Source organism: Podarcis raffonei, chromosome 7 (genome assembly GCF_027172205.1).
Source record: "Podarcis raffonei isolate rPodRaf1 chromosome 7, rPodRaf1.pri, whole genome shotgun sequence".
Lineage (NCBI taxonomy): Eukaryota > Metazoa > Chordata > Lepidosauria > Squamata > Lacertidae > Podarcis > Podarcis raffonei.
Window position 1 is genome coordinate 77,353,161 of NC_070608.1, and position 18,351 is coordinate 77,371,511.

At 45.0% G+C, this 18,351-nt stretch overlaps 1 protein-coding gene across 1 annotated transcript in view; it reads right to left on the reverse strand.

Moving 5' to 3' along the window:
- The window catches only part of ANKH (ANKH inorganic pyrophosphate transport regulator), a 126,153-nt gene that overhangs the window by 43,532 nt on the left and 64,270 nt on the right, over positions 1-18,351 (reverse strand). The window lies entirely within an intron of this gene.

Genomic DNA, 18,351 nt, shown 5'->3' on the forward strand with positions numbered 1-18,351 from the left:
GTTTGTTGAAAGAGGGATGTCTTCAGCAGGCACCGAGAAGATGACAGAAAAAGTGGGAGGGTGTTCCAAAGGATGGGGGCCACCACACTAAAGGCCTGATTTCAAAATGGTTCAAAACAGATCTCCAGACAGGATGGTATCTGTGAGATCCCCTCTCCTGTGCAACACAATGACTGGTTGACTATGTAGGGGATGAGATGATATTTTAAGGTATCCTGGTCCCAAGCTGTATAAGGCTTCGTTCACCAATTCCATCGCTTTGAACCTAGCCGAGTAACTGATAGGCAGCTGGTGCAATTCTTTCAGTGCGGGTGTAACTGGTGGTGCTATTTTGCTCTGGTGAGCATTTGATTCCCAAATTTTCAGCTAGCTACAGCTTCTGGGTTAGCCTCAGGGGAGTCCCACACCGAGTGAGCTTTAGCTGTTGACATATATAGATTGCACTTTTGAAGGGATGTACATTCCCATGTGGCACTACTAAGATCTGACTAAAGCTAAATTAGGACCCAAACATTTGCACATACTACATAACACCCAGATTCATACTATCCTATCAAGTGGTCAACCTTTCTCTGTGGCAAAAGTCAAATGCCCAGAACCTTTTATTTGTTTGCCCCCCTTAACCATGCTTTGAACATTTTCCTGCTCAACAAAATCGATGAGGATTAATATAAGGCAGGTACACTGCATCTGTGCTGTGTATCGATTTCTATCTTGTGCTAATCTCCCCCCACATTTTAACTAATTGCTTTAATTGTTCAAATACATTAAACTTTGACTTCACCTCCAAAGGCACATTCCTCCATTGTCTCCTGAGTAATGTTTTATTCTATTCTATTTGTTTTATTCTATTTGTAAACATAAAGCAAGGATATAAAATAAATGATCATTTAATCATTTGGCCACTAATGAATGGATACTATGAGTTTTTCTTCCCAAGAAAGAAGTATTTAGGCTGTAAACCTATTTTCACTTGCTTGCAAGTCCTATTGAACTCAAGGGGGCTTATTTCTGTATAGGGTTTCCTGCCAACCTAGCAGTTCGAAAGCACGTCAAAGTGCAAGTAGATAAATAGGTACCTCTCCAGCGGGAAGGTAAACGGCGTTTCCGTGTGCTGCTCTGGTTCGCCAGAAGCAGCTTAGTCATGGTGGCCATATGACCCGGAAGCTGTCTGCGGACAAACGCCAGCTCCCTCGACCTAAAGAGCGAGATGAGCGCGCAACCCCAGAGTCGGTCACGACTGGACCTAATGGTCAGGGGTCCTTTACCTTTATGTATAGGGTTGCACCGTGACAGCACTTTTTCTGCTCTGTGTCCTAACATTCCTCTTGACATTTACTAACAAAGCTGTGTATCTTTGTACACTCACTTTACTGGGACATTTATTCCCATCCTGTCGGCAATTTGATTCCGTTTCAAAGCATACATGCAGAGAAATGGGATTTTATCACCAACAGGATGGCAGCCTGACACTATATCCAAGATAGTCCTTTCAGTTTCCAATTGCCTAAGTAGAAGAATGATTTAAGACGTCTACAGCGGAGAGCATCTCAGGAAAATTACCATCTAATAACTATGTTTTTGCCAACAGCCACAGGAGCAGTGTCACCGTACAGAGAAGGAGAAAACCCATGACGTAATGGAAGAAAGAAGCAAGCACAATTTGGCGGTGACTGTACAAAGGAGCACTCCAGCAGAGACAGCGCTTCTTTCACCTCTGGCTGCCCTGATTTTCCAGAAAAAAGTTAGCCTGCAAGCTTAAGGCATGCAGCAACTTCAAAGAAGGCAGGGGAAAGTCAGAGTATCTTTTCTACTAGGAAGCGCTAAAAAGTACCGTATTTTTCCATGTATAAGACGAGGGTTTTTTTGACCCCAAAATGAGGTTATAAATTTTGGGGTGTCTTATACACAGGTGGCAGGGACCCGGGTGGCACTGTGGGTTAAACCACAGAGCCTAGGACTTGCTGAACAGAAGGTCGGCGGTTCGAATCCCCGCAACGGGGTGAGCTCCCATTGCTCGGTCCCTGCTCCTGCCAACCTTGGAGTTCAAAAGCACGTCAAAGTGCAAGTAGATAAATAGGTACCGCTCCGGTGGGAAAGTAAACGGCATTTCTGTGCGCTGCTCTGGTTCGCCAGAAGCGGCTTAGTCATGCTGGCCACATGACCCGGAAGCTGGCCACATGACCCGGCCAATAAAGCGAGATGAGCACCGCAACCCCAGAGTCGGCCACGAGTGGACCTAATGGTCAGGGGTCCCTTTACCTTACTATACACAGGTAGTGCCACGGTGGGACAGGCGAATGGTTTTAGTCAGAAGCCGGAGACTGTCAGCAGCGATTGGGCAGGTGATTGGTGGCTGCGGCAAGGGCTGCTGTCTATTGGCTGCCGCTGCGGCAATCGGGAGGGCGTTTGGCAGTTGATGGCGGCGAGCGAGCAGACGATAGGTGGTCTTGTTGACGCAGGCAGTTGTGTGCGGTGGTTCGCCAGGTGAGTGATTCCCCCCCCCCAAAAAAAAATAGGTCAACAACTCTGGGCAACCCCCCCCCCCCAAAGCTCAACAACTCTGGGCAATCTCACCCCCCAAAAAAACCACTTTAACATGTCTTGGCAATCTCCCCCCATTTTCTAAATTTAGTGTCCCCAAAAATAGGGGGCGTGTTACACACAGAAAAATACAGTACTTACAGAAAAGGTACAGGGGGTAGGGAGATATGACTGAGGTTCAGAAAATTACAGGTGGTGGGTACAGACAAATCTATCTATTTTTTTGAGTGTGGGTCCATTTTATTCATAAATGTGCTCTATCCAAGTTTCTGTATTAATCCGTGGGCATTTTTTTTCCTCCAAAAGAATTCCTACCTAAATTCTTTCTTAAATACATATTTTATCTCCATGTATGCATTTCAAAAAGCATCTCATCCTAAAGTATGCATTTTAATGCTTTTTGTTACTTTTCTGAGCCGACAACTGTATTGCCAAATTTGGAGAAACATAAACCCTGAAGGGTAATTATGTTCTGATGAGTCTGGGAGGTGTATCAAGTAAATTTGCAAGTGAAGTCATATTCCTTGAGCGTCCATGGACAGTTGAGTTGAGTCACTTTGCAAAAAAAACCCCTAACTTATGGAATTCACTGCTACAGCAGGTGTCAATGGGCCACTACCATAAATGGATTTAAAAATGGTTGCTAGCCACGTTGGCTAAACAGAACCACCCTGTTCAGAGGTAGCATACAAGCCTTGGTTATAAGCTCCCCAGAATTATCTGTGTAACTGCAGGGAATCAGTGTACTGCTCTAGATGAATTCTTGGTCTGGTCTGCCAGAGCTCTTCTTTTGCTAAGAACTCATAGTGAGAGAACGTCTCACTCCAGTTGTTCCACTAAGAAGGAATAGCTGACGGGTTGAATCACTGGAGAGCTGGCACTGTAAAAACAATGACATCATGCCAAGGGTGGCATCCCCATAGATGACCACCGCAAAAAAAAGGGGGAGGGAAGGGGTGGAAAGCTCTTCTGTGAAGGTTGGTTGTCGAGCTTAATTAACTCCCTCCAGACAAACCAAATGTTTTGACTAATTGGCTCAGCCTTTCCCTTTTTTAAGGCCAAAGAAGAAAAGCTAATAAATCCGGGTGCTCAAACGTTCACTGGTAATGCTTTCAGGCTATAAAAATCAGTGGCAATATCAGAAACTCAAATATGTAAGCTAGGCGCCAAATGGCTCCTTAAAACATGGTTACAGTCGCCAAAACGGAATGTCTAGTTGCTACCGTATTTTTCGGTCTATAAGACGCACCAGACCACAAGACGCACCTAGTTTTTGGAGGAGGAAAAAAAAATTATGAATCTCAGAAGCCAGAACAGCAAGAGGGATCACTGCGCAGTGAAAGCAGCAATCCCTTTTGCTGTTCTGGCTTCTGTGAAAGCTGTGCAGCCTGCATTCGCTCCATAAGACGCACACACATTTTCCCTTACTTTTTAGGAAGGGAAAAGTGAGTCTTATAGAGCAAAAAATACGGTATTTTGTGGCAAGATGGCCCTAAAGTTTTATTTTTCAAATGATGGACTTACTATGATTGATTCTCAGTTAAAAATCTGGCTAGTTCAGGGGACAACCTTGAGCTAGGTTACGAGCTTTGAGAAGTTAAAGAAGAAAGGTTCGGCCTGTTTTTACCTCTTTTTCTTAATGGGAATATGGACCATTCATAACGCAGAGATAGCCTTCACAACTGTTCAGTGCTCCTGCTCAGGCTGCATGGAAAAAGCATTTGGGTTCCTGAAATTCATTCTGATTGTCTCACAAGTGGCTGATAGCCAGGTGCTAAATGAGCCTGGCACCTGGCTAATTTCGAACACTGATTTGGTGCTCCCCAAATTTTTGATACCTGGGTAGGTATCTAAGTAACTCTTAGAAGCCACATGTACACTCACAAATACACATACAATGGACGCTCGGGTTGCAAACGTGATCCGTGCAGGAGGTACGTTTGCAACCCGCAGCACCACGTCTGTGCACACGCAGGTCGCGATTCAGCACATGCACAAAGCGCGATTTAGTGCTTCTGCACATGTGCGAGTGCTGAAACCCGGAAGTAGCCCGTTCCGGTACTTGCAACCTGAAAACACGCAACCTGAAGCGTCTGTAACCCGAGGTATGACTGTACAAGCAGAACCCTCACAAAAAAATATACAGTTAATGCGCTTTGTAGCTCCAGAATACCCCGGTTGAATGTTGCTTCCGGCGTCCCACCTTCCTCTTTTCTGTATTCAGTCAGTTTTCAGGTTAGGACCATGGTTTAATCAGGGCCCAGATCAGAGCAAGCAGGACTAGTTAGATGCTGCTTAAAACCTGCCCCACCTCCGGAAGCCCTGCATTCTGCAAGTACTAGAGCAGTTGGACGGAATGAAACGAATGACAGCAATAAAAGAAAATTCAACCCTGAGCAATCTCTGTGGGTCAAAGTGACTTCTATGCTGTCGCAAAGACTACACAGGAAACAGTACATTGTAAACACCTTGGGCAAATATAAGTTGTCTTCTTTTTTTTGATGTTGCGCTTCAGACCATATTTTGCAACACATACAGATACCCATCTTCAAAATGTCTCAGATGATGGAAGGATCTGGTCAAATTGCTTTTCTTACCTATCTTATGCTCCCAACAACCCTGTGAGGCAGGTTAGGCTGTGGGAGAGCAAGCAGCACATTGTCATCTAGTTTGAGACTCCGACCCCTACACCACACAAACTCTTAGGAGCAAATGTGCCCATAATTCACAACCTCGCCGATTAAAATTAGCCCCACGGTTTAGTTCACCTATTAATTAAAAAGATAATAATAAAGCAATGCTTAGTCCCCCCCCTCCTTTTCACTTCTTAGTTTTTCTACACACGGTCACGAAAAACAAGTGTGAGTACCCAGATTGAGTTTTGCAAAATAATTCAATGACACAGGTTAAAGAAACTGAACAGTTATTGTCTGGGAAGAGTGCCCAGCCAGCCAACCAGCCAGCCGGAGAATACTTGTGTGCCAGGAAGAATTTATGTGACAAACATCTTCCTCCGCGATTGCCCAAAATAAAATATTATCCCAATGCAATGAGTAAGTTTGAAGAACATCCTTTGATCCAAAGCATAATAAAATGGAAGAGAGCTTATTTATGACAAGTCTAGTTTTCTGTAGCAAAAAAAGGTGAAGAGCCTTAAACCAGCATGATGGAGAACTAGAAATGTTTACCCTTTCCAGGAAGACCCGAGGAGATGCAGTAGAGCAGGGGTCAGCAACCTTTTTCAGCAGGGGGCCGGTCCACTGTCCCTCAGACCTTGTGGGGGGCCGGACTATATTTTGAAGGAAAAAATGAACGAATTCCTATGCCCCACAAATAACCCAGAGACGCATTTTAAATAAAAGCACACGTTCTACTCATGTAAAAACACGCTGATTCCCGGACTATCCGCGGGCCGGATTGAGAAGGCGATTGGGCCGCATCTGGCCCCCAGGCCTTAGGTTACCTACCCCTGCTGTAGAGCAACCCTGCCTAATATGGTACCATCTAGAGCAGTGGTTCTCAACCTGTGGGTCCCCAGATGTTGTTGGACTACAACTCCCATCATCCCTGAGCTCTGGCCTTGCTAGCTATGGGTGATTGGAGTTGTAGTTCAACAACATCTGGGGACCCACAGGTTGAGAAAGGCTGCTCTAGAGGTTGTTGGACCCCATCAGCTCCAGAAAACATGGGCAAAGATGATAGGAGTTGTAGCCCAACAACACCCGGATAGAACCAAGTTTGGGGAAGGGTGCTACAGAAGAATTGTCTACATTTTCCTTAAGATTCAGCGCTCTGGGGAATCATCTTGCCCTGGTGCATGTATAAGAAGCTACCTTACATTAGGTCAGATAATTTATCCAGTATTTATCACCATAGTCTCGGCCAGTGGCCTTCAGTGTCATCTGCTACCTGACCCTTCTTAACTGGAGATTGATTGAATCAGCAATTGAATCTGGGACCTTCTGCATGCACAAGCCCTGAATTGTGGTCTTTCACTACAGAAGATATCCCTGCATGGTGTAAGCGTTGGTTACAGCTGCATCACAAGGCAGATATTGGTGCAGAAGTTTTTAACAGCTTCTACTGCACCTGCATTGGAATTGGGGTTGCTGCACTGGTGTGTTGACTCCACTATTGGGACGCAGGTGGCGCTGTGGTCTAAACCACTGAGCCTCTTGGGTTTGCCAATCAGGTGGGCAGTTTGAATCCCCGCAACAGGGTGAGCTCCCGTTGCTCTGTCCCAGCTCCTGCCAATCTAGCAGTTCAAAAACTCACCAGTGCAAGTAGATAAATAGGCACTGCTGCGACAGGAAGGTAAACAGCGTTTCTGTGCGCTCTGGTTTCCATCACGGTGTTCCATTGCGCCAGAAGCGGTTTAGTCATGCTGGCCGCATGACCCGGAAAGCTCTCTGTGGACAAATGCCGGCTCACTCGGCCTGAAAGTGAGATGAGCACCGCAGCCCCATAGTTACCTTTGACTGGACTTAGCCGTCCAGGGGTCCTTTGCCTTTTACTTGACTCCACTCAAATGTGGCCTTTCAGGAGACACAGTCTGACCAAAACACCGCAATCCTATGTGAAATGTCTATGAACTAACTTTGTCAAAGATGCTACCGGGCTACCTTATACAACAGCAACTCAAAGTAGGAGTTAAACTTTGGTTCATTATCATTGTGGGGGGAAATGTTCCAGCTAACAGAACCATCACTAGTTGATTAATGAACTCCCAAGAAAGAATATAAGAATCATTCTGTGGGACCAGGCAAAAGCCCCATCTAGTCCAGCATCTTTTGGTATCGTTGATAATCTTCTCACTGTTCCTAGGGTCTCTTGAACCTCCTTCATGGTCCCAGGTACGTCTAGTCTGCAGCTGGCGAAATAAGCTCTCTCACATGTCCTAACTTACTGGGAAAATAAGCTCCCTCAAATGTCCTAAATTATTAGGAAATAAAATAATTCCCATAGAATGAATTTCCCTTGTGAAAAGAGGATGCACAGTGTTAACGGTTATTTAACTAAAAATCCTAGAACATGTTTACAAGCTCTGAAATTCTTTGCTAGTCTATCGTGAAGCCACCTCGTATTTTTAAGACTATTTTTAATCACCCACGATCACTTTTCTGTATACTTTTTCTAGCAGACGTCTCAAGTTTATTAAACCTCCAGACTATTGCTGAACTTTAGAAACCTTTTTCCAACCGAGTACACTACACCCACGGACTAGGCTGTGGTTTTTATGAAAGAGCAATAATATTATAAATAAAGTCTCAAATGGAGACAACAGGTGCCTTATAGCTGAACTGGAAGCTTAATGACACAACCAGGATAGTCAACCAGAAGAAGCCCAGGGAGTAGAACGACAAACTACATTGTGTGGGTGTCTATGTTCCTTCCTCCATTGTAAACTCTTCTACCAACACCCAAGACCAAGCTGCCCAGATGTCTTCTGTGGACAACTGGAGAGAGGAGAAATCAAGTGACAGATCAGGATGGATGCCACGATTTGTAGAAATCAGATGCAATAGTTCATCTTATTGAATAATAAGTAATAATATTAATATACAGAGCATGTCTCTTGTGTAACAAAAGATTCTTATTGTGCAAACTGCTGGAAAGGGGTCATTGCGCTTGGGAACAGATCAGCCCTGCACAACTCATCTCCCACCAAGCTAAACAGAGCCCACCAGCTATGTACGACAGTGTTTTTCAAAGTGGTGGGCTACAGTCTGGTGCCAGTTCGTGAGCCGATGGCTACCAGACCGTGGCAACTCCACCATAACCTAGCTTGGGTGGTACACTTCAGGGACCAAATATGGTACTGTTCCCTTGCACATGGGAGGGGGGAAATTGCTGGTTCGCCACATCAGATAGTTTGAGAAGCACTGGTGTATGACACCCCAGTAGATGAACCTACTGTTTTCGATGCCTACTTAGGGTTGCCATATGAACTCTTTTTCCAGGACTCATCCTCTTTTTCATGGGTACTTAAATGAGTGTTGTCATAGCAATCCATAGTTAAAAGTAGAAGTTGGCAAATGTGTCCTCTTTTTTGCTCTTCAGAATATGGCAACCCTATCTAGAACTACAAAAACGACAGGAGTGCCAAACTCCAGGCCACAGGGTTGGTAGGTACTCTGCATATCTTTCCACAGAACATTTCCCTCATTAGGTTCTGTTTCCTGTTGTCAAAAGCAAACATGATATTGATCTTTGCCTCCTTGAGAAGAAGCTCTTCCCATTTTCTCTCCTTCAAAGCAAACACTCTCTCTTTTTTTTAATCTAAAAGGAAGGACTGGTGAAAAGTTGGCTCAGACATACAATTCTATCTTCACAAAATATATGGACAGACACCACGTGTAATATTTATTATGGGTAAAGGTAAGGTAAAGGGACCCCTGACCATTAGGTCCAGTCGTGACCGACTCTGGGGTTGCAGCGCTCATCTCGCTTTATTGGCCGAGGGAGCAGACGTACAGCTTCCAGGTCATGCGGCCAGCATGACCAAGCCGCTTCTGGTGAACCAGAGCAGCACACGGAAACGCCGTTTACCTTCCCGCCAGAGCAGTACCTATTTATCTACTTGCACTTTGACGTGCTTTCGAACTGCTAGGTTGGCAGGAGTTGGGTAGAGTTCCTTAAATAGGAATGCTCCATTAAAAGCAATATATTGGGAGGCAGAACCCCCATGTACAAAAGGTATTCAGACTAATCAGTTACCAGAGGACTGTATCTTCCAACTCTCAACTAACCTTGTTCTAAATCTTTATAACTGGATATACCGATGCGATCATCTGACATGGCTGCAAGAGCAATTAGCCAATCTCCTTAACTGGCTCAGCAATATATCTTGGTCTAACTATATTATTAAAACTGCTCTTAGAGATTGATTTTCCTCCACTTCTGACTCACTAGCAATGCTCCGGTGTTTTCCCTGAGACACTTCTGTGGCCTTTGATTTTTGTTTAGCTAGTGTAGGAAAAAGCAGAAAAGCAGCAGTTTGTCCACTACTGGTTGTACAAAGAAGTTTTGTTAAGAGTGAGAGACTGTGGAGCCGCAAGATTAGTTCATGTCTTAATATTTGTGAGCAAGGGATTAGAGGTCGCAAATTCCCCAGCTCATCGTTTCCAAGTGCTCAAAGCATCAACTGCATCAAAACAGACAGAGACAATAAATTATCCTTTCAGGTTTTTTTGTTTTGCTTTCCCCTCTGCTTCTAAGCTTTCACCCTGCATATATATATATTTCATCACATCAGGCTGAAAAACACAGGATTTTTTAAGAGGGCAAGAGGTTGCACAAAATGTGTCTGTGGATGGGCAATTTATAAGCGAACCGAGGAAAGGCCACAGATTGCCAACCAAGTATGAGTTTTCCTGCAAAAAGTCCCATGTTCAGTTCCTGGCATCTCCAGATAGTCTCCTGACTAAAATCTTGGGAGAGGCACTGCCTGTCAGTGTAGAGCAGCCTTCTCCAACCTGATGTCTTCCTAATGTTCTGGAGAACAATTCCTTACAGTCTGAGCCAAAAGGGCCAACAGTCTGGAATGGTCGGAGCTGTGCTCCAAAACATCTGGAAGACAGCGGGTTGGGAAAAGCTGGTGCAGGCATCATTGGCCTAGGTCAGGGGTGTCCAACCAGTAGATTGCGATCTACCGATAGATCCCCGGCTGATCCTGGTAGATTGTGGGATGCTTACCGTGTACAAAAATTTATGGAGAAAGGGCTAAAAAATTCTGTGCAATCCTCCCCCAAAAAACTATGGGAACTTCCCTCCTAAAAAAAAGATCAACAACTGGGCAATCCACCCACCCCACGCATGCTCCTCCTTCCCTCCAATGACAATGGGTAGATCTCTGCCAGTTTTTTTATACTGGGAGTAGATCACAGTCTCTTGGGCGTTGGACATGCCTGGTCTAGGTCAGTGGTTCTCCAAGAGCGCGGCGCACCACGCTGCAGGAGAGGACGGCAAGCGTGGCAGGAAGATTCAAGGGCAATCAAAGAAACATCTAAACATTTCAGCGTGGTACAAGCAACTCCCAATTTCTGTGGGGGTTGCGTTCCAGGCCATTGTGTGCATCTCGCCCCACCACACCACCCCCTTTTCCAGCCGTCAAGCGTGTGAAATGCCAATGTTTTATTCCATTGGTTCATGCACTAAGAACGAGGCGCCATGAAAAAGAAGCACTGCTTGATCGCTGGGTAACTGCCATAAAACTGCTCTTTGAGGAAATGTGAGGGAAATGGGGGAAAGGACAGCAATAAATTTGTGTGCTTGTTTTATCTATGGAACTGTCCATGCAAAGGCCTCGCGTTCTTGAGTTAAGGAGGAAGGACCAGGGGAAAGAGAGAAAAGGAAGAGAACATTAAGAGGTGCTCAGACTTGCAAGCGCTACACCTGGTTTCTCTTAAGACACAATATTTATCATTGCATAGCTCTATGTACGCAGCTGTACGCTCTCCATGGTGTGAAGAACCTTCAATAAGAGATATGAATACTGTTCCCTGGCACATAGTAGTTTCCCTGCAAGGTTGTGGTCTTGAATATATGGAAGGACAGGGGGGGGGGGATAGGCAGTACCAGTTGTATTCCACGTGGTTCTGTGCTGCAGGATTTGCTTCCAATCACACAGGGGGGGGCCACCCGATTTTGCCAATGACCTATTTAATGCAGCCAGCTCTAGAGGATCCCCCAAACGCCAGAAGCAGCTTTCAGACAAGTTGTGCTGGGCAGTGTGAATCAACAAAAATGGGTGTCTTGTGCAACCGGAAGTGTTTCTTGCGAGTGCGAAGACACAATTGGATAAAGCCAAAGGTGTGTTTGCGTGCTCTCTTTTGCAAATTTCTACCCCAAAATTGCATTTATCATAATGCACAATATAAGACTGCTCACTAACAAATGGAAACAAGCCAAACTCATTTGGAAATCTAAGCACAATGCAAAATGGTTTTCCTGACAATATATATTTGCTAGGATGATGAAACCGGAGTTTGCAGTCTACCTGTCTAATCCTTCTCGGCAATCTAATTCCATAAATCAAACAGGAAATTAAGCCTCTCTATGCCGCACTCAGTGTAAATATTTCATTCATTCATGAGGGGTACAGGTTGACCTGAACTATCTATTCCACACGGCTAAAGGATGTTGCATGACTGGTTTAATAAGCAAACATCTAGCAAGTAGCACAATAATTGCGTCCGATAGCTGACACTGAAATGTCAGCTTTTCAGCTTCTGAATTGTATGTTCTATGCACCAATTTAGTACACTGTCCCTGTGAGTTCTTTATTCAAACTCTCACACACTTTTAGCAGAAATGCATGATTAAAACTATACAGTGGTACCTCGGGTTACATACGCTTCAGGTTACATACTCCGCTAACCCAGAAATATTACCTCGGGTTAGGAACTTTGCTTCAGGGTGAGAACAGAAATCGTGCTCTGGCGGCGCGGCGACAGCAGGAGGCCCCATTAGCTAAAGTGGTCTTCAGGTTAAGAACAGTTTCAGGTTAAGAACAGACCTCCAGAATGAATTAAGTTCTTAACCCGAGGTACCACTGTACTGCAACAAATCTTCAAACATCCAGAGATATTGCCCTGCAAGATTTTCTTTTAGACCGTAAATCAAAACTAAGAGGAAAGCCTTAAACTAAGCATTTATGGAGTCTAAAGAACACATTGATGGAACACAGACTGTAGTTATGAATAATGGTTTCTATTTCCGCCAAGAGAATGTGCAGAGAGCACAACTATTAAATGACAACTAATATTCTAAATATTAGTTTAATTCTAATCCTGTCACTCTAGTAATAAACTCAGATTGCAATCTTCACCACATTTAACTGAAAGAAGGCCCTACAAAGCATAGTAGGACTTACTTCAGAGTAGGGATGGAGGGGAAATTAAATCCAAGTTGCATTTAAAGCCGCCAGCTATCAAATACTTTTTGAAACACTATGAGAAGTGAAAAACAGCCATCGTTCAAAATTTGCACATATCCAAATTTTGCACTCCAGTTCTCCAAGCAAACAGTTTATAAAAATGCATATTTTAAGAGAAACCGTGCACTCAAAGTAACATGCAAAATGCATTACATCAGCAAAAATATATTGAAAAATTGTGTATGTTAGTCAAAACCGAACACAAAAACTGTGTTTAGTAGGAGAAAAATCAAACAAATGCTGGAGAATTTTCATGAGGATCTTTTTTAAAATAATAATAATCACAAATTACTGCAGAAAGGCAGCAAACTGAATTTAACACTGGAAAAAAGAGAGACTGAGATAACTGAAACTGACAGATCCTTCCATCCCTACTTAATACAGGCATGGTACTGGGTTGCCTGAATGATGTGTTATCCTCATGATAACCCTGTGAAACAGACTTCGTCAAGAGATAATGACTTGCCTAAGGCTACAAAGAGAGCTTAATAGTGCTCTTAATAGAGAGCATGGATACAATTACTTGTGTCCTTTTTCTGGGTCAGGCCTCCAAATCTATACACATACACACCACCAAGAACTACTACTAAATTCAGACCTTTCCTGGAACTACTATTGAACTCTCGCTATTCAGATACACTGCTATAGCCTGCTGTATGTTTTCAGCTGTTGCCTCGTTCTATTCTGTTGGAAGTTACCCAGAGTGGCTGGGGCAATAAATTGTTGTTGTTTTATTTTTTATTTTAGTGGTTTATGGCATGAAGAATGCATTACTTGTATTTGCATTACTGTCTCGCCAGAGTGGTGCATGCTCTAGTTATCTCCCGCTTGGACTACTGCAATGCACTCTACGTGGGGCTACCTTTGAAGGTGACTCGGAAACTACAACTAATCCAGAATGCGGCAGCTAGACTGGTGACTGGGGGCGGCCGCCGAGACCATATAACACCGGTCTTGAAAGACCTACATTGGCTCCCAGTACGTTTCCGAGCACAATTCAAAGTGTTGGTGCTGACCTTTAAAGCCCTAAACGGCCTCGGTCCAGTATACCTGAAGGAGCGTCTCCACCCCCATCATTCTGCCCGGACGCTGAGGTCCAGCCCTGAGGGCCTTCTGGCGGTTCCCTCATTGCGAGAAGCAAAGCTACAGGGAACCAGGCAGAGGGCCTTCTCGGTAGTGGCGCCCGCCCTGTGGAACGCCCTCCCACCAGATGTCAAAGCAATAAACAACTACCTGACATTCAGAAGACATCTTAAGGCAGCCCTGTTCAGGGAAGTTTTTAACGTGTGATATTTTACTGTATTTTTGGTTTTTATGGAAGCCGCCCGGAGTGGCTGGGGAGGCCCAGCCAGATGGGCAGGGTATAAATAATAAATTGTTGTTGTTGTTGTTGTTGTTGTTGTTGTGCCACTTTGCTGTCTTCACTAACCCTCTGAGAAAACTGCCATCCATTTGGCTTTTCATCTGCCATTTTATCAACACCCTTAGTAACCATTCCACACGGAAAATAAAATATTCCATGGTGTAGCATTATTCTAATACGTGTAACAATCGTACACCATCTTTAGTGCCTATTTTGTGCCCAGGGCAAGTGCCCAAGTTTGACAACTTGAAGAAAGCAAGGGAAGAGGACCCACCGTGGGAAGAGATGGCAACTGCTTTGGCAACAACTTATTAGGAAATTTCCTTTTAGGAAAAGGCTCTCAAAAGGAACTCTGTAATTAACGACAGGTCTGCCACAGCTTAAGTAAAACATTTAAATCATGGATTTGTCCCATAAGTACCTCTTCCTAGTGCTATTTTTCTGGGAAATGGAAGTACCAAAACTCACCATGATCGATCGTCTCCTGTGTTCTTTTATAATGGCCTGAGAGGAGCCAGAACTGAGTACCGGTGAGTTCCTGCTGGGGGGAACCCTGCCTCTTCTTGTATCATAACCACCATCTTAACCATGTGCTCAACTTTCCACTGATGGACCTGTTGGAAGCTGAACCTAGCTTCAATGATAATCCAAGGAATACGAAGTATTGGCTTCGTAGTACTTAAGAAAGCACTTAATTGCCTCCATTATGATTTGATACTATGGCATGCCAAACAAAATAATTACATTTGTGCTTATACATCAATGTGAAGCCCGCACAGTTTATTCAGGGTGCTGACACACAGTTAAAGTCAACATCCTGAATAAACTGCACACCATAAGCTCTGCTGCCCAAAAGGAAGCGTGGCTTTGTTTCTCCTTTACTAACAGACTTCTAAATATTAGCAGGATTCAAAACGGTTCACGAGATGTGTAATAAAAAGGATATTGTATTATCTCTAAGGCCCTTTGATCACCAACTGCGGGTTTGCAATAAGCTGATTAAAAAACAGTCTAGTTTAAACATAGCCGGGGTGCTTTTATCGAAGTGTTGACAATACTGCCTGTCATCGTGATTAAGCTTTAACTTGAAAGCGCATCTGCAACAAACTACCCTCCATTAAAATAAACAAGGGCAGCTGCATTGTGAAGGCTGTTTTGCGTATATTGCTACTCCAATTTCAGACAGCACTGGCAAGTAGACCCAGGAACAAACTTGGAACATTCTGCGAGAAATTACAAGTTTAGCTTGCAGTCTCTGCATCCTTCCTAGGGAAGCTCTGACCTGCTCTTTGTCGCTGCGTCAGGCCAGTAACATCCATCAAATTTCCTTACTAAGCTCTGAATGACTGCTTTGAAACAAGGAGCTGCTGATATCTATGCCCATCTATGTTAATGTATTTTGAACAACTGAATAATGTTTTGCATAAGACAGCATCGTGAAGCTTCAGAGGAAGTGAAGAAACAAGGTGTAATGTCAGAGAAAAGGGGGAGGACCACACCAGTAGTTAAGGGAAATGAACATTTCACAGCATGCCAGGCACTCCTGTCTTCCACTGCCTCCTGCAGTTTGGTCAAACTCATACTGGTAGCTTCGAGAACACTGTCCAACCATCTCATCCTCTGTCATCCCCTTCTTGTGCCCTCAATCTTTCCCAACATCAGGGTCTTTTCCAAGGAGTCTTCTCTTCTCATGAGGTGGCCAAAGTATTGGAGCCTCAGCTTCAGGATCTGTCCTTCCAGTGAGCACTCAGGGCTGATTTCCTTCAGAATGGATAGGTTTGATCTTCTTGCAGTCCATGGGACTCTCAAGAGTCTCCTCCAGCACCATAATTCAAAAGCATCCATTCTTCGGCGATCAGCTTTCTTTATGGTCCAGCTCTCACTTCCATATATCACTACTGGGAAAACCATAGCTTTAACTAAACATACATTTGTCTCTGCTTTTTAAGATGCCATCTAGGTTTGTCATTGCTTTTTCTCCCAAGAAGCAGGAGTCTTTTAATTTTGCGACTGCTGTCACCATCTGCAGTGATCATGGAGCCCAAGAAAGTAAAATCCCTCACTGCCTCCATTTCTTCCCCTTCTGTTTGCCAGGAGGTGATGGGGCCAGTGGTCATGATCTTAGTAGTTCACTTCTACAAAACATTTATTAAAGTCAATTCTATTTAATCTCTAGGATTTTCTTAATGACATTGCTTCAAACTTCCTGTATAATTGTTGGGTTTCCACGTACTGCATTTGTCTTTTAGAGTAAGACTAGCACCTGAGGTGTTATTAAGTTGTGACACCCCATCGCCCCAAACGCAGTCCCCAGACAAGGTACGGCAGGCTCAATAAACCATCCGTCTTCTTATCTCGGACTACAAAAACAGGAGAACCGCCTAGCAGCTGAGTGTTATGCAGGCCTGATCTACATGTCGGAACTTGATTGCAGTTGTAAGACACAAAGAGAGAGACAATGGAGTGCACTTCTGGGGGTGGTCAAACTGCTGTGTTGGCACCACTGAAAGTGACCTCTCTGGGGCGTAAGCCTAAGCAGTGTGTATGGAGGTTCTGGGCTGCACAGACAAGACACACACACCCCACTTAGCCTCACTGTTGTGGTCCAAAGGAAAGTAGAGCAATACGTCTGGCACCAGCTTGGCTGCAGGAGCTGCTATAAGGAGGTACCATCCAACTGTCTTAGAGTTGGGTGTCCAATCCAGATTTATTCCTCATCCTTTTCTTCTCTCGAAGATGTCCCACAAGGGAGTTTTAGGATCAAAACAAAATTTTAAAAAATCCTTCCAGTAGCACCTTAAAGGTAAAGGGACCCCTGATCATTAAGTCCAGTTGCGGACGGCTCTGGGGTTGCGGTGCTCATCTCGCTCTACTGGCAGAGGGAGCCGACGTTTGTCCGCAAACAGATTCTGGGTCATGCGGCCAAAATATATGGATAGACACCAGGTGTAATATTTATTATGGGTAAAGGTAAAGGGACCCCTGACCATTAGGTCCAGTCGTGACCGACCCTGGGGTTGCGGCACTCATCTCGCTTTATTGGCCGAGGGAGCCAGCGTACAGCTTCCAGGTCATGTGGTCAGTATGACTAAGCTGCTTCTGGCGAACCAGAGCAGTGCGCAGAAACGCCGTTTACCTTCCGGCTGGAGCGGTACCTATTTATCTACTTGCACTTTGACGTGCTTTCGAACTGCTAGGTGGGTAGGAGCTGGGACCGAACAATGGGAGCTCGCCCCGTTGTGGGGCTTCGAACCGCCAACCTGATCGGCAAGCTCTGTGGTTTAGACCACTGTGCCACCCGTGTACAAAGAAGTATCTGAAGAAAAGCTCATACGAATAACAAACTTAGTTGGTCTCTAAGGTGCTACTGGAAGGAATGTTTTTATTTTGTTTCGACTACAGCACACCAACACGGCTACCTACCTGTTTTAGGATCAAAGTTTTCCTTCTCCTAGACAGGCTACCTTTCCAGGCTGGCAAGTCCCATCAGCCCCTTATTTCCCTCTACAGCACACACAGAAACTGCCTTTTGATCATTGGGCCCACTATTAGTCTCTTCTGCTCAATCCACCAGATTCGCATGCAGTGGAAGGCCCTAACTCACTGAGGGTTTGAGACCCACTGGCTACCCTCACCTGGCTTAGTCAGCCAGTCGAAGCCGTTCTCGTGGCGTGGCTGCTGTTGCATTCTTATACTTTCTGGGAGTCACACCTGAGAGCTGAGTGCAGGATGGGGACCAAAAGTGGACAAACTACCCCAGAAAGTGCATGACATGTCCCGTACCAAAGCCACTACCCCTCCCCTAAAGGTAAAGGTAAAGGTACCCCTGCCCATGCGGGCCAGTCTTGACAGACTCTGGGGTTGTGCGCCCATCTCATTTAAGAGGCCAAGGGCCAGCGCTGTCCGGAGACACTTCTGGGTCACGTGGCCAGCGTGACATCGCTGCTCTGGTGAGCCAGAGCTGCACACGGAAACGCCGTTTACCTTCCCGCTTGTAAGCGGTCCCTATTTATCTACTTGCACCCAGGGGTGCTTTCGAACTGCTAGGTTGGCAGGCACTGGGACCAAGCAATGGGAGCGCACCCCGCCGCGGGGATTCGAATCGCCGACCTTTCGATCGGCAAGCCCTAGGCGCTGAGGCTTTTACCCACAGTGCCACCCGCGTCCCTACCCCTCCCCTAACACCCCACTAAGAGTGTATTGATGGCCCACCTTCATATAAGGTTGTTCTATATGTGCCATCAAATGCAAACCCACTCTTCTGACTGAAATGTAACATGGCAAAAGTTGCATCGCCACATGAACTGCATGCTGCCCATGGCCAATACGTCACAGTCACGATTTAGAAGATTTATAGGTAGCCACCATAATGTAAAAAGTTGTTTTAATCCTCCCCAACCGTCTGTCCAGAGCAAGCTGACGCATCTGAACCAGAAATCCAAAAATAATAGCTTATGGAGACAACGCAGCTGGTACCGTTTAATTATGTTGTTAAGGCATCATCTCA